The sequence below is a fragment of the Etheostoma spectabile genome, chromosome 9 (assembly GCF_008692095.1).
Source record: "Etheostoma spectabile isolate EspeVRDwgs_2016 chromosome 9, UIUC_Espe_1.0, whole genome shotgun sequence".
In the NCBI taxonomy this organism is placed as follows: Eukaryota; Metazoa; Chordata; class Actinopteri; order Perciformes; family Percidae; genus Etheostoma; species Etheostoma spectabile.
In genome coordinates, this window is record NC_045741.1 from 33,110,680 (window position 1) to 33,126,004 (window position 15,325).

Consider the following 15,325-nt stretch of genomic DNA (forward strand, 5'->3'; position numbering starts at 1 on the left):
CGCAGTCGTCTGCAGTATGCAATTTCAAAAACGGCCACAGTGTAAGGAGCTTGTGTTTTACAGTCCCAGCCAGTGGTGTAGTCTACGTTATACTTAGTGTACCAGCTAAGAAAGCTCCAGGATTTTCATTTATCCACTTAAAATGCGCAATGAAATGTAACAACATACTTTGCATTATTATTTATATATATATTTAATTGTTTTTTTTCTTCACATAGGCTACTTAAAAGGTATTTCCACCGGGACTTGGAGCATGGAAGTGTGCAAGAATGCAAGAAAAGAAGTCTTTGACACCCAAAATTTCCCTGGGGGAGGACACCCAGACCCCCCCACTATGATACGGCCCCCCATCCTAGCCCATACATATACAGTAAAGTATACCCACTACAATACATTAGACTACACCACTGGTCCCATAACGCTGCGGTCTGGCAGATTAAAAATTTCTCTCAACTACAACAGACTGGACCCGGGACAACTGCTTTGATTTCGGGACATCCTTGATTCAGGCCCACCTCGACTTAATCCAGACCCACCCATCTGTCACGTTCTGCATCTTCCACGGAATAGTAGTAAGCCCATATTTTGTATGTTACTGAAAAGCAGTGTTGGGAGTAACGCGTTACAAAAGTAATGCAATTACAGTAATGTGTTCCTTTTTGCAGTAGCGCAGTAATATTACGCATTAATATTTAAATTTCAGTAATATTATACCCGTTACAATCTTAGTAAGGCAAGTTACAACACACTGTAATGCAACATTTAGTGGTGTTGAGATGACTGCAGAGACAGATTGCGAGATGGACATTATTTTCAGAAGATATTACGTTGCGTTGAAGCGAGCTAAACTCCATTGTGGAGATGAATTAAGCATGTTCAAAATTCTTCAATCAACTTCTCTTACATTTACAAAGTAAATTAAATGGCTACTGTTTCACATTACTGTGCAGGGTCTGAAATCAACAGTCACCAAATGCCGGGGCGGGCCGACACACAAACACCAGCCACTACCTTCTGTTTAGTTATACTGATAGCTATAGTTTAAGTCAGGCTATTTGATTTGCTAGTAAGGTGTGATTTTTGGCAGCCAGCGTTCCAAAAGAAAGCACAGGAAATAGAGTCTCATTTCACCTGCGCGGAGGCTCGGACACACTAGGCTCGTTCGAGATGAGCCAGGTCTGCGCAGAATCGATCACCGGCGATCGGCGCCCGTTGCATGCTGGTTAGATTTGTGTCCGACTTGATCCCGACTTGCTCTGACGTAATGCACACGTGGGCAACGGAAATCTCACGAGAGCAAGGCGGCCGCAGTTCTGAGACGCAGGCGGCGCAGTTGCTTTTACCGACTGCAAGAGCCAGGCGGACCCAGGCGGACCCAGAGCATGCTGGGAAACGCCGGCTTCTCAGCTGATTTAACACCTGATTGGTTTACAACATGATGACGTTTTATATAAACTTTTTACTGTTTTTGAATCGGAAGGATTTTAATTGCTATTTGTCTGATTTAAAGACTTATTCTGTACATAACACATGTGAGGCTGATAGTTAAGTTTAGAAGTCAAAGAGATAAATCCGTTCAGATCACGGATCATCTCCAGTCTGTTCATTAAAATCAGCAACAGATCGCATGTAGAGCACTTTGCCAGCTACTCTGTCATAATTAAAACAACTGGAGACTGTGTACAAGCTGATGTGTGGGTCTGATTATATTTTATTAAATCGGAATCGCACCACAGTGTTTTCATCACTTCCTGTCCAGCCTGAAGGCGGCTGGAATCGGCTGGAAACTGTCCGACTTTACCGCAGCTTTTTGTCACCGCCCCCGCTGCTGCCGCCTGCTCTCGTCCACTTTACAGGCGAGGCGCAGTTCATCTCGAACGAGCCTACTTTCTGCACTGCATGTCTGCGGACAGCTGTTCCGGTTTTGATGTTCTGTGCATTGTCGGACACACGCCGCGGGACTGTATGTCCGAGCCTGTCTCTAGCGCCTCCATCTGCAGGTTGTCAGCTGTGTGTCTGCCTGGTATACCCTCGGACCGCAAATTTAACTCGCCTGTCCTGTTTAATAGTTCCATGTGTCACATAGCTCTCCACAAGCAGAAAAAAAGGGGAGCTTAAAACGCAACTTGCGATGTGATCTGGACAGGAAGGATAACTCTGGGAGTTGGAAGGGGGGTGTCGCAATTCTGCGTTTTCACAGCGCGACACAGTTTTGTGGATCTGAGTGTAGCGCTTTCGGTTTCATATCGCATATCGTTACAGCCCTAGTATATATAAACTGCAAGTTGATGTTTTTTTGGAATGGGACTAATTTTTGATTTGGATATAAGAGCTGATATAGATGATGTTCCACTAGTGTATATTGACATTTAATGCAATTTATTTTGTAGCATGAAAGTGTTATTTAACAGTAGGCCTGGGAGGTATGCCCAAAAATTTCACAGAATAATTTGAAGCATGGACAGTAACAGAATATCACGGGTTATTTGTTTTTCTTAACATTTTAATATAAATGCTTCAGATGGGCTAAACCCCTGGTATTGCAACTGCATGGCAGCTAGTACTGTAGCCTACTTATTTCACATAAAAAAGAGGAGGGCTGGACCACAGTATTCAACTTTTCAGATTTTTTTTTGTTGGGTAGGTATTCAGTTTTCAATTTTGAGATTTGGATTTTTTTTTTTGTGTTGCAGCATTGTTTCTCCATTTCAGCACAATGTGAGTCTTTCACTGTGTTATGCTGTCATTTTCTGTTTTTCTCTCCTCCCACGGACATACACAGACATTATAGACCAGCATTCAGAAAGTGAAAAGTGATAATCAAACTGTATTCATATTGTGGAGTGACTGTGAGTGGTGCAGCACTGCCTTTTATTATTTCTGACCCAAATTACTCTGTTGCCCTTCTGGCTGTCGTTGTATATGGGGACATTTTTGCAGACGTTTCTTAAAAAATGAATGATTTCTGTCCACTGGAATGCTATGGCTTTTCATTTGAAATGGCTAATTTAAAACAACTATACTTACCAAACAGATGGAATTAGAATTAAAAGCCTGGTACCTTCTGCGGTTCAGATAAATAAAGACCCCGGCTTTTATTTGAGGAATTACGGTACACTTATGTGGAATTTGCCTTGGTTAAAAGGTGTATACATAGATGAACAAACAAACATATTAAACATTAATATGAAATAAACAATACATGAGTGCAGAATTTGCAAAGAATATATAATATATGCAATGGGAAATTCCATTAGTAGGACAAATTCATATCTGTGTATTTTCTATCCCGCTTATACGTCCACCACTAAGTAGTATCATATATCATACCGTACAACACCCCCTTTTTATAAACGTAACACAGTAACATTTACTGAGAGTACATTGTAACTGACCTACTTAGAGTGAAATTTCATTAACATTGTAGGACTCCTATCCCTAAGGTTAACAAGTGCATCACATAACCGGTACACTCTAAAAACCAGAATAAAAATAAAAGATTGCGTGTAAACGCACTCATCGTGATTGCAACACAGACTTGAGGTCAGTGTTAGTTCCACAAGTTAATTCCAACTGTTATCTATTGGCTGCAAGCGGCTGACCAAAATAGAAAACAACTAAATGGATGTGACTGCAATAAACGGAAACACAAAAATGCAGTTTCATTCCTGCATTCTTCTTGTTTTTGTCTCCTTCTTGGAGCTTCAATGTTGGAAGTTTCTTTTTGAGGGGAGCAGCAACAAAAAGAAAGAATAAAAACGGAGAATGGAAAGAGGAAGGGGAGGGCTGCCAGGTGGACCAGTCAATGTTTTGACAGTTTACCCACAGCACAGTAAAGTCGTGGCAGCAGCCTGTCACTCTCAGAAACTCTCCTGAGGCCCATTTACATCTGTGTCTCTCCTGCTTTCTCTCTCCTGGTCTGTGTTCCTCTCCTTCGTTTCTCTCCATCCACACACTGGCTTTTTTCTCCCTTATTCATCACACAAATCCTCTCTTCTCTCCACCCTTCTTCCTTCTCTTTTAAGTTTTTTAAGAAGAGACGGCTAGAGAGAGAGAGAGAATGAGCTCCCGGTATGCTGTTTGTCTCATTGCACATCCAGACCTCCTCCTGTGCTTTAGAGTTCCTGAAAAGGCTAAAATATCCAACATAAATTGTCATCATTCATCTCCAGAGATTGTCTCCCTGTCTCTATTCTAAAATAACATCAAATGCTGTATTCATACCACACGGGCTGTTTTAATGTTTCATCAAAAGTATATCTCATAACATGAAAGGGTTTTAATACTGTACTTCATCAGTAGCTAACCAGCTCAATTAGCTCTGAAGGCAAAATATTATAGAACAAAGGAAATCTGGTCATGTTATTATTTGATGCAGGTTCTTTTATGCAAGTGTTAAATAGATCATCCATACATGCATACTTGTGTTATTTTTGGTGGCCTGTTTTAATTTTAGTCTAGTCTTTGTGCCAAGTGGCCATTTTAGTTTCTATTTGTTTTATTTTTAGTCAAAATTATTTATTATTTATTTTAGACTAGTTTTAGTCAATGAAAATTTTATTTTTATTCTCTTTTTAGTAATGCAATTCTATTTAATCCCGTCAATATAGCAGTATAGTGTGTACCTAGCAGTAAAGTATAGGGATGCTTAGTACACATGGAGTCAGATAGGAACTAAGAACACACACACACACACACAGACACACACACACACACACACACACACACACACACACACAAAGTTTGCCTCAGATGTTTCCAGCTCCAGTGGCTAACATCTAAAGCTAACTTTAAAATGAGACATTGACCACACTCATGATTTGGCATGAGTTTTCTAAAATAGAAACTAACGTTAGTTTATGTCTTGTCTTACTTCCATATCACTAAGGAATGGCTTGAGATGTCTCTTAAGGTTCGTGGTTTGTTCCAGTGATTTTGTGGCGGCATTTGTCCCCATCTTTTTCCACAATACATTCCAATTCCATGTAATGAAAGTTTTTCCAAATGTCATTTATTATTTGCTCCCAAAGTCGAACTCCGGCTGGCCGGCCACGGTCCCTTTCTCTGTGTCAAACTTAATTTTGTTTGTTGTCGCTTATCCTCGTCTCACTAACTCACCGCTGCATCTTCTAAATTAAATAATGCCTCGACAGGGCTTGAGGGAGTAACGTCGCCTGGGTCCGCGCAGTGCAACCTGAGTGTGACCTGATGCAGCCCCTGAAATGAGACACAGGGAAAAGAAATACTGCAAAATAATAATAATAATAATAATAATAATAATAGCGACTAAACATGACAAAATAACGTTAACATTTTGTCTCACGTTTTGGTCAATGAAAATGAAGAGACATTTTAGCATAGTTTTTATTTTGCAAACCACATTTAGTTTTGTTTTTACTCGCCAACAATACTGACATTTAATTATATATTTAATTATAATTGTCACATGACCAGCATTTACTAGTTTTAGTCATGTGAAAAAGGTTTGTTGACATAGAAACCAGGGAGGATACTGGGAATTTAAAAAACATGATGGACTCTTCAGAAGAGTTAATTATTCACTCAAATTTCTGAGCGGGAAAGTCACCGGACTACTGTGACGGAGCGCATGGCTGCCGTCACGGTAGCTATACTATTTTAACCCTCAAAGACAGACCTTAATTGTTGCCTGTAAATATGTACATTTGACCTAGCCATTCCTCAAATTGTTTATGTGAATCGTATATATGTGTAAATGTCTAGTTTAATAGATATCTTCATTTGGCTGTATGGAGCTTTTAAACTGTCCAGTCACCTGAGCATGCATAGTAGAGTTGGTAGAGTTGTTCCAATTTGAGGGGCGGGCGTCAGGCCTACATAGTCTACCCACAACAACAACGCGATCTTCTGAACCTAGAGTTTTGATGGAACTGATCAGCTTTGTAGCAACTCATTTTGCAATTGCTTGAATGTAACGGACGTTCATTAATATCAAACCCTTAACCACTAAAGCTTTAAGAACCACCCACTTCTGTAAAAAAGATAAGACAATACTAGATTTAAAAAGTTGTTAGGAATGATACTTTGTAACAATTCTCATTTTCCATGAGAATCCGTACAAGCCCAATCTGTGTGGCTATAATAGGAATGCTGTGGGCAAGTTAGCCTCACTGTATAGAGCTGCCACAGCACTGGCTGCTAATACCAGTATTGATCAGAGGGTAGATTGCTGGGGAAGACAGTACAATGGCATAAGTAATTACCTGTTTGCTTCACACTCCCAAGGAGGCAAGTATATGTGTGTGTGAGTGCGTGTGAAGTGTGAGTGATGACACATGCATGAGCACCCAACTGTAATTGCAAGTGGATGAGTCACCTCAGCACATTCTACCATAGAGAACTAAACTACATTAATGTCTCAGTCCCCAGCTTATTACAAGCTCTGATAATTACCCAGCCGGGGAGTCTGAGGACGTTAAAAACTCACAGGGGGGAAAGTGCAGTAGTAAGTGGATGCATACTGGTTAAGGGAATCCTTGATTAATGCCTTATAGGTATAATTCTAATAATGAATAAATTGAAACAGCAGAAACCCATTTATCAGAATGTCACACAGCCAACCTTAAAAAAAAACAAAAACACACACTGTTATGTAAATATATTGTAATGGTTTAGAATACACGGGACATTTCTACACATGTACACATTTTATATAATGCTTGTTAATTCACAAAACACAATGACACCATAACAAGACAATACTAGACCACGCATGTGTTTGTACTACATGTAGCCTATTGAAACTGTTGATGACATGGCTTTTATGCGTAACAACAGCTAAACATTATCACAACTTAAAAACAAGTTAATGCTTTAGTGCTTAACTTTTTTGATACAAATGATTGATACATTATTTCAAGCCATTGCCAAAGGAGTTGATACAAAGTTAATTAAGTCTATCAACTCCACACAACTCTCTCTGTATCTCTCAGTATGGCTATGTTCAGAAGATTGTGTTGTACGGCAACTTTCCCACGCAGAAACTCAAGTGAATATATTTACCTCTTCTGTAGAGTCCATCATGTTTTGTTTAATCCTCAGTGTCCTCCTTGTAGGGCTGCACAATCAATCGAATTTTAATCGCGATCACGATTTTGACTTCCCACGATCAAATTTGCGTGATCGAGCGATTGTTTTTTTTAAAGTGTCATTTCATAGAACGCTCCGCTACCGCTCCGTAAAGCCGTCTGCTCATGAGCCAGTCAGAGTAGTTCCCTGCACCCCGTCTAGATGTAGACAGTCACAGAGGACAGAGTAACGGGAGGAAAACTCAACAGACAGCAGTTGGTTATACGTCAGTCTCAAGGTTTACCAGTTTACCAGTAAACGCAACATTTTGTCCCGTCTGTTTTTAAGACAACAGCAGTGACCAGTGCTAGTCGGTGCTAGTAGCGTCTGTTAGCTGTTAGCTCCTCTAGGACGCACCGGTGCTAATGTCCTCGCATCCGCTGCGATGGATATGGTTTAATTTTGCGTTACATGACCCATTTCGTCTGTAAAGCCGTGCCTGTGTTGAATCTCTCCTCTACTCTCTCTCCTCTTAATTTCCGCGCAGCCCGGCCACACAGCGGCCCGGTCCACACTTCTGACATTTGTCCACAGTTTTAATTTGTTATCAACACAGCTGCATATTGTTAAGTATGAGGGGCGGGTAAATCTGCTATCGCGGCCGCCACGGCGAAGAACACAGAAGAAGTTATTGAATGCAGCTAACTTCAGTTGGTAGAGTAATAGCGTGTGAGACGGAGCCTGCTGGACCTGGACCTGGACCAGGACCAGAGATGTGACCCATTGTGAGAAGATCATAGTTCATAAAAATGCAGCGCAGTGACGATTCAGACGTTTCATATATGCAACATGTGTTTCCGCCATTCAACCCGTGCTGGACCCGTTCATAATGATCAGCCGTCTCTCTGTGAGTGGCGTCCATCACACTCCCTCTCGCAGTTATAAATAGCCTATGTGACGATAAAATTTGTTTTGGTTCAAATCAACAAATAATCGTGAAAAAAATCGCGATAAAATTTTGATCAAAATAATCGTGATTATCATTTTGGCCATAATCGTGCAGCCCTACCTCCTTGGCTACTAGCAACTGTGTGGAGGCAGGGTGGGGGGGTGTGCACGATCATGTAAGGCTTGTATCATGTGGATGCAACAAAAGGTTGTTTTCATTCCTCACTGGGGCGACAAAAACTACAAACTACACTTGTTACATTGTTACATTTAGTTCATATCAGAGATCTTCAACAGGGGGGTCCCCTTAATGGCTGCAGGGGGGCTGCCAAATTATTGTTCGATGTTTTAAAAATATATATATACACTATGTCTGAAAATATACATTAAGATGAATCCAATATATTATTAGCAATATATACTAATATATGTTGTATACAACATTGATGATGGGCTTACTGGACTACAGCTGAAAGAGCCACAAGGTAGCCGTAGTAGTAGTAGTGGATACAGATAAGCTTAAGGATTTACTACACCACATTTTAACATGATATATAAATATATGAATATGCCAACAGTTTTCATTTTAAAAGCTTGGAATTATATGCACCATAAAAAGGTATATGTAAAGGCTTTAGGCTGCCTAACACGTTAAAGGTGCAACTAAATGTAATAAAATATACTGCATGTAGTAGGGGGTCCCTGCTCTGTCTCTCTTTTAGCTGAGGGGTCTTTGGCTTAAAAAAACAGTGAAGACCCCGGGTTTATTTAGTCAATCAATTGTAAATGCAAGATAAAGTGTTAACCAAATGGTATTTAATGTACTCGAGCCTCATATGTGAGCATTTGAATGAGTGAACGAATCTCAGCCATCTTAACAGCCTCTATTCCCACTGGCTCCAGATAAATGACTTTCCACTGTAATTTGCACTGAGCTGTGCAAAACGACTGTACCAAGTTTTTGTTTATTTATGCTCTGCAAGCGTGTGAGGGCAGAAATTACACCAGGGAAATTCCAAATGCTTTCTAAAAAGGGAAAAAAGATAGAAGACTAATGACTCTAAAAACTTCAGAAACTACTTTCTTTTCCAGCAAAACAACAACGAATGGCCTAACAGTCTTGCCTAACGAACGCCCGCCCACCAGCAGCAAAGCATTTACTTGGAACGTGTCAAACTATTGTCACCAGCCATCAAGAAAAACCGTTTGATGTAGGTCTACATCAAAATGACAGGCAGCAGACACATCTGGTCTGATGGTAAATGACACACACGCACACAAACGCTCCCCATCGAGCACCTCTAGCACCGGCCCTCATTAACACTGCTGATTTGTTGTCGTGGCAGCTCTCAGGCATGTTCGAGGCTGATTGGCCATGTAACCTTTTAGTTGATGTCTGACTGTCTTGTCACATCTCAGCAACAAACACAACCCCCGCCCATCAGCTCACACAGCATTGACATTTGTCTGTCTTGTCATCAGCGGTGTAAGAAATTATGGATGTTGGGTGTTACATAAGGAGAAAAGTGGGATGGGATGTTTTCAATAGAGAGCAACACAGACTTTTGGCTTTCTTAAATGAAACATTCCACGGCCAGAGATGAAAACCGACCAGACACTCACTCCAAACTACTAAATCTATCCCCAGATGCACACCCAATGCTCGTCTGAAGCAGTGGAGGATATTTAATTCAATGTCTGCATTGTGTGTGCGCAGCATTATCATTAACACAAGCTTGGCTCCGATTGTGAACATGACATTAGAAAGGCTCTCCATTTAAATTTCCTTTTTATTTTCATTCTCTCCCTTTTACACACAAGCTTGCTGTGGGCTTTTGCCAACATGGCAAAGACAGTCCGGATAAGTATGAACTATGCTGTGTAAAATTAATTGGATTGACATTCAAAAAGTTAAGCTGTTTTTTTTTCTTCTTTTTTTCTTAGTTTTGCATTTTAATGTGGAATATTCTTCTATTCACTGCTTTCTGCTAATGGAATGCCTTTAGAAGATCATTTAAGTCAGTTTAATTTAGAGTGACGTTGCACAAAGATTGCATCAGAAACGTTCCCTGGCTACCTTAATTTCTCTATTGTATACATTTTAAATGTTCACGAGGTGTTCCCATTCCTAGGAATCAATTCGGTCTGTTGGGTCTGTTTACCAATCACAATTTGGAAACCAAACATTCCATTAGCCTCGCCCATCATACCGGAATGTGGAAATGGTGCAGATACTGTAAAATGCTGTTTAGTTTGTCAGCTCATTACCAATTAAAAGTAAAGGAAGCAGCAGAAGCCAGAGGCTGAAATGCTCCCAGAGGATCCAGCTGTGTCAACATCCGACTGGCATATCTGCTGGCTCATACACCTTGAGAGCTTCACTGTACTGTAAAAATGGACTTAACATCAAACCCTTTTTCAATGCTTCCATCAGATTCTCCATGATGCATCTTGTGCATTTTAATATGAACATATGAAATATTGAAGAGTTCGGGTACTACATAGTATTGGGTACCTAAAGATTTCCGAATGAACGTGAATTAACAGTGTGATCTTTGTGAATTTAAGCAAAGTGATGGCCCAGATCTTTAGGTATTATATCAGATTATGTCATTAAATCCAGAAGGACACAATTTATTTCCATTTAAAAAGGACAAGATTGGTCTATGTTTTTCTCCTATTAAAAACAAATCATGGAAACCCCATTACAGGACTAATGTGTTAGTCCATCTCTACTTTTAGACTCATACCCTTTTTGTGACACTTAGCCCCAGGCCATTTGATTCTTATCGAAGATGTACATCTGCCCACAAATATTAAGTTTTGTTTTTGAAAAGAGCTTGGTAATTTCCTAAAAAAGCTGGACACCATCCTTTGTTTTTAGCATTTACTACTGAAACGGGATGAAACAGCACATTTGATTGGGACCATTTTCAGTGGTGGATTAATACACATTTGACACTTCAGTATGTCATATTTGCTTGAACTAATCAAGTGACTGATTGCTGAAATAAGAAACGTATAAAGTGTTATTGACCAATAATATAGACTGACCATGATACGTATCTCATTTTGGGGAAAGACTGGATGCTAAACTGTCACTTCTACATAGGCAAAAGAGCAATGTCAATATAGCAGTTTAAAATACAACATGCATGTAAAATTTGAGCTGTGCACGTAATTCTCAGGTCTCAACGCCAGTGTTGTAGTACTCGAGACCGGTCTTGGTCTCAAGACCACGTCTTGAATTTCTTGGTCTCGTCTTGGAATTAACCACATCTTTACTCTGTCTCGTCTCGGTCGGGATGAAGACGACTCTGGATTTTATTTCAAGACCGGTCAGGACCACAACTGCAATATCAATAAAATGCCTGTGTATTGTCTGATTTATGTGGTTATGAATGATTCTTGTTTCAAATGCAACCAACGACTTGACTACTTCCTAGTTTGAAATGTGTTACTGTCAAACCCCCCCCCCAAAAAAAACACAAAAATGAATTACAATGGTAAAATAATAATGGCTACTAAAACCATGGTACAGTAAAGAAGTCAGCTTTGTACAGCTTTGTATAAGAGGTTAAATAATTGAGTCATCTCCACATCCATTCATTTTTATATCTGTGGAGGGCAAAAATATATCCTTTAGGACATATACAGTACGTCTGGAGCATAATCCTGGAATCTATCCCTGATCAGGGCCGACACATATAGACAGACAGTCATTCACAATCACTTTCACACTACAACCAACTGACAGTGGACAATTAACCTAATGTGCAGGTCTTTGCACTGTGGGAAGAAATCCATACAGGACCAGCAGAAAGGCCCTTTTTACATCAAAAATGTATTAAACATCATATAATTAATAACTCTTGTTGATTATTTTCATCCTGATGTTTAAATTCCCAGTCTGCTTAGAAGTGCAATGGATGGGTGCCTGGGTAGCTCACTTGGTAGATCAGGCACCCATAAATAGAGGTTTAGACCTAGACACCGCGGCCGCAGGTCCGACTCCTGCCTGCGGCCCTTTGCTGCATGTCATTTCCCCTCTCTCTCCCCTTTCATGTCTTCATTTGTCCTATATGAATAAAGGCCTAAAATGCTCAAAAAGTAATGTTAAAAAAAAGAAGTACACTGAATTTATGCTCAAAATATTCTTATCACATGGCCAGGATAGCTCAATTGGTAGAGCAGGTGCACATATATAAACTCAGAAGGGCCAGGGTTCAAGTCTGACCCGTGGCAATTTTCTGCCCGTCTTCTCAGTCTCTCTCCCCCCCCTTTCATTGCTGTCCAAACCATTAAAAGATGAAAATGCCCCAAAAAATAACTTTATTTTTTCCTATCACCATATAACATTTGAAGTAGTTTTGCAGCACATTACTGTACAGGGAAAGTCAGCTCAATTTATACTGTAACACATTAAAGTAAGGGTGACTGGTACGAACGGTATAGAAGGTAAACCGGTAGGAGTTAGCATACTGCATGGATTTTGACTACACCAAGCTGCTCTCCTTTAGCTTGACCCCAAAAACAGAAACGGGAAACCAGAAACGACTTAGTCAGCAACAGCCGTGCACAGCGTTGTTACGCCCAGAAGCTCCGACATTGTTCGTTAAGAAGGAGGACGGGATAGCACTGCAGTGTTTGGTTTATGTGTGTGAAATATGTCCTTGTAATACAGCTAAGAGTACAGTAATAGCTGCCATGCAATTATATTGCAATTTTAAGGATTTTTTTTTCACCATAATACATACTGTTACCATCTGTGTTTCAAATTATACCTTGATATAAATGTAAGGCCATTTATTTTTTATTTAATATTTGGTTTGCTGAAATTGTCAATGCAAACCTGTTCAGGATGACCCTGACTATGACCATGTATAATGTGAAAATATTTACTGTACAGTTTTTCAGAAGAAACTAAAAGGTAAAGTCAGCTCAAATTATATTGTAACACATTTCTTCATATTTGGAGTGTCATTAAAAAGAATATGTTGCAGCGGTTGAGGTTCGATTTCTTATGCTCTGATCTGGCTGCAAATACACCAAATGTTGTACTAAAAAGTAGTTTTGGTGCAGGTAAAGATTTTTCAATGCATGTAATTTTAAAAAAATATATTTGAGCCCTATATGGTAATATAATAGAACGCTAACAAAGGTGTAACGTTACCAATGGCCACTGTTCTGACTCGGGTGCCTGGGTCTGGGTCCTTAGCACTGGAGTTAAGTGCTGCTAGCTGGCTGGGGGCTGACTGTGGATGTGTCCCCGGGGCTGTATTGATAGTGGATGGTTGCTAGCTGGCTTGGGGCTGACTGTGGATGTGTCCCCGGGGCTGTATTGATAGTGGATGGTTGCTAGCTGGCTGGGGTGACTGTGGATGTTCCGGCTGTATGAAGTGATGTTTAGGGTGTGGCTGACGATGATTTTGGTTACCCAATTAACTGTGGTCAAAACAATCATACTAAAAATAACTGAGCGTGTTGAACGATGTTGTAATATTATGTCACGAATCAAGAATTAGCTAATGTTTAAGACCTAGCATTAGTTACTTTCTTGTCAACTAGTACCTTCACTGTAGGCACCAAAGCACTTTTCCTCTTTGGTCCCCCTATAGGTTGGAAGCGGAATTGTCCATTACTGTTACCAATATTCCCATGTCTCATTCGAACGGTGGTTATTGAACCACTGAAACCATTTCAGAAAGATTTTAAGGTACAAAAGAATCTATGGTGTTGGATTGATCAACATTGAAATCAATCAATATCAATAAATACGGTCTCTGTTGTATTACTGTGTTGCAAACTGGGATGGATCAATCAATGACAAAAAGATGCCACGTGGCAGAAAAAAAGTTGTCTTACGTTTACTGAGTAACTCTCCTCCACCCCCGAAAGAATCAAGGTTTGTTTAGGTGTATCGTTACCTTTAGTTGGCTGAATTACTAAAGTAAACAAGAGGAGGAGTACTTTCATGGCATTACACAGCACACTATAGTAAGGAGTGTGCTTTGATACAACACAGTAAATGGTAGTGTTTCTTTCTCCTCTGTTTATGTCAGTATATATTTTTCTTTAAACAGTTTACAGCATGCAGCCTCTCTAAACTTTAAATTGAGTGGATTTTGAACTATTGACCTTTTTTGACTGGATTGATGCTCCTTCATCCTGACATTATGATAACAAATAGGATATGACACATGTCACTGATGCACCACAGCCCCGCTGCACATTGTGTGGATCAGCCATGGCATTTGACCTTTAACAAAACCTGTCTGTCTTTCAAACACATACAGACACACACGCAAATACACACAGTAAGAGTACGTTAACAGTTTCCTTCACAACTGTGAACACATGGCATGATTTAAAAACACAAATTAATTCCCACATTTAAGGGATTTATTGAATTTTGATCTTAGCTAACCTACATTTCCAAAGCCCCAATGAAGCGTTATTTAAGCCCTCTGAAACATTTTTCAACAATTAAACTTAGATTCAGCATAAAAATATGAATTTTGAGTGGGTCTGCCAGGACACAAAAACAAATCCTGGAGCATTTATGTTTCAGTGCTTGGTCCCCTCTTCATCCTCTACATGCTTCCCCTTGCTCACATCATGCCCAAACATGACCTCAACTACAACTATTATGCCGACCACACCAAGCTCTACAATTTGAAATTTTATTACTGCCGCCACCCACTCAGTCCTCACAAACTGCCTCACAGATATAAAAAGCTCCTCAAACTATGACAAATCTGAAATCCTCATCGTCGGCCCCAAATCCCTCAACAAATCATTTTGATCATGCATTGTTGGCTCCAGTGTTCCTGCTTCCACATACATCCATAATCATGGTGTCAATAAGTCCTATCCTTAGGACGTGACATTTACTACATTACAAAAACTGTCTTCTTTCATCTCTAAAGCAATGCCCATCTTCGCCCCTCCATCTCATCCACTGAACCACTCATCCATCACCTCAATATGTTTTGGTTGGATGTTCTGATATTAGCTTTTTCCGATTAACACAGGTGGTATATTTTAGATTTGGGTTTTAGAGGCATTCTTTGGACATGTATACAGCCCGTTTGAAATATGGATCTCAATCAAAGGTTTTAACCGCGGATTACGGCCTCTTTCCTGCTATCTCTTTGCGTAGCTATGGTTGCTGTACACAAACCAACCAGCAGACAGTTTGCAAGGCTGCAGACTCGATAAGAAGGAGAAACACAGCTACTTTTAAACATTATCAAAGACTTGGATATCATCTGGTTTTTGGATATGCCACACATCGCTACACCAACCTTTTCAAGAAGCTGGTTGAAGG

General features: G+C 40.1%; 1 protein-coding gene across 1 annotated transcript in view; it reads right to left on the bottom strand.

Annotated features, from left to right (window-relative positions):
- LOC116695372 (inactive N-acetylated-alpha-linked acidic dipeptidase-like protein 2) overlaps window positions 1–15,325 on the bottom strand; it is a 483,781-nt gene that overhangs the window by 415,804 nt on the left and 52,652 nt on the right. The gene's annotated exons all lie outside the window — the stretch shown is intronic.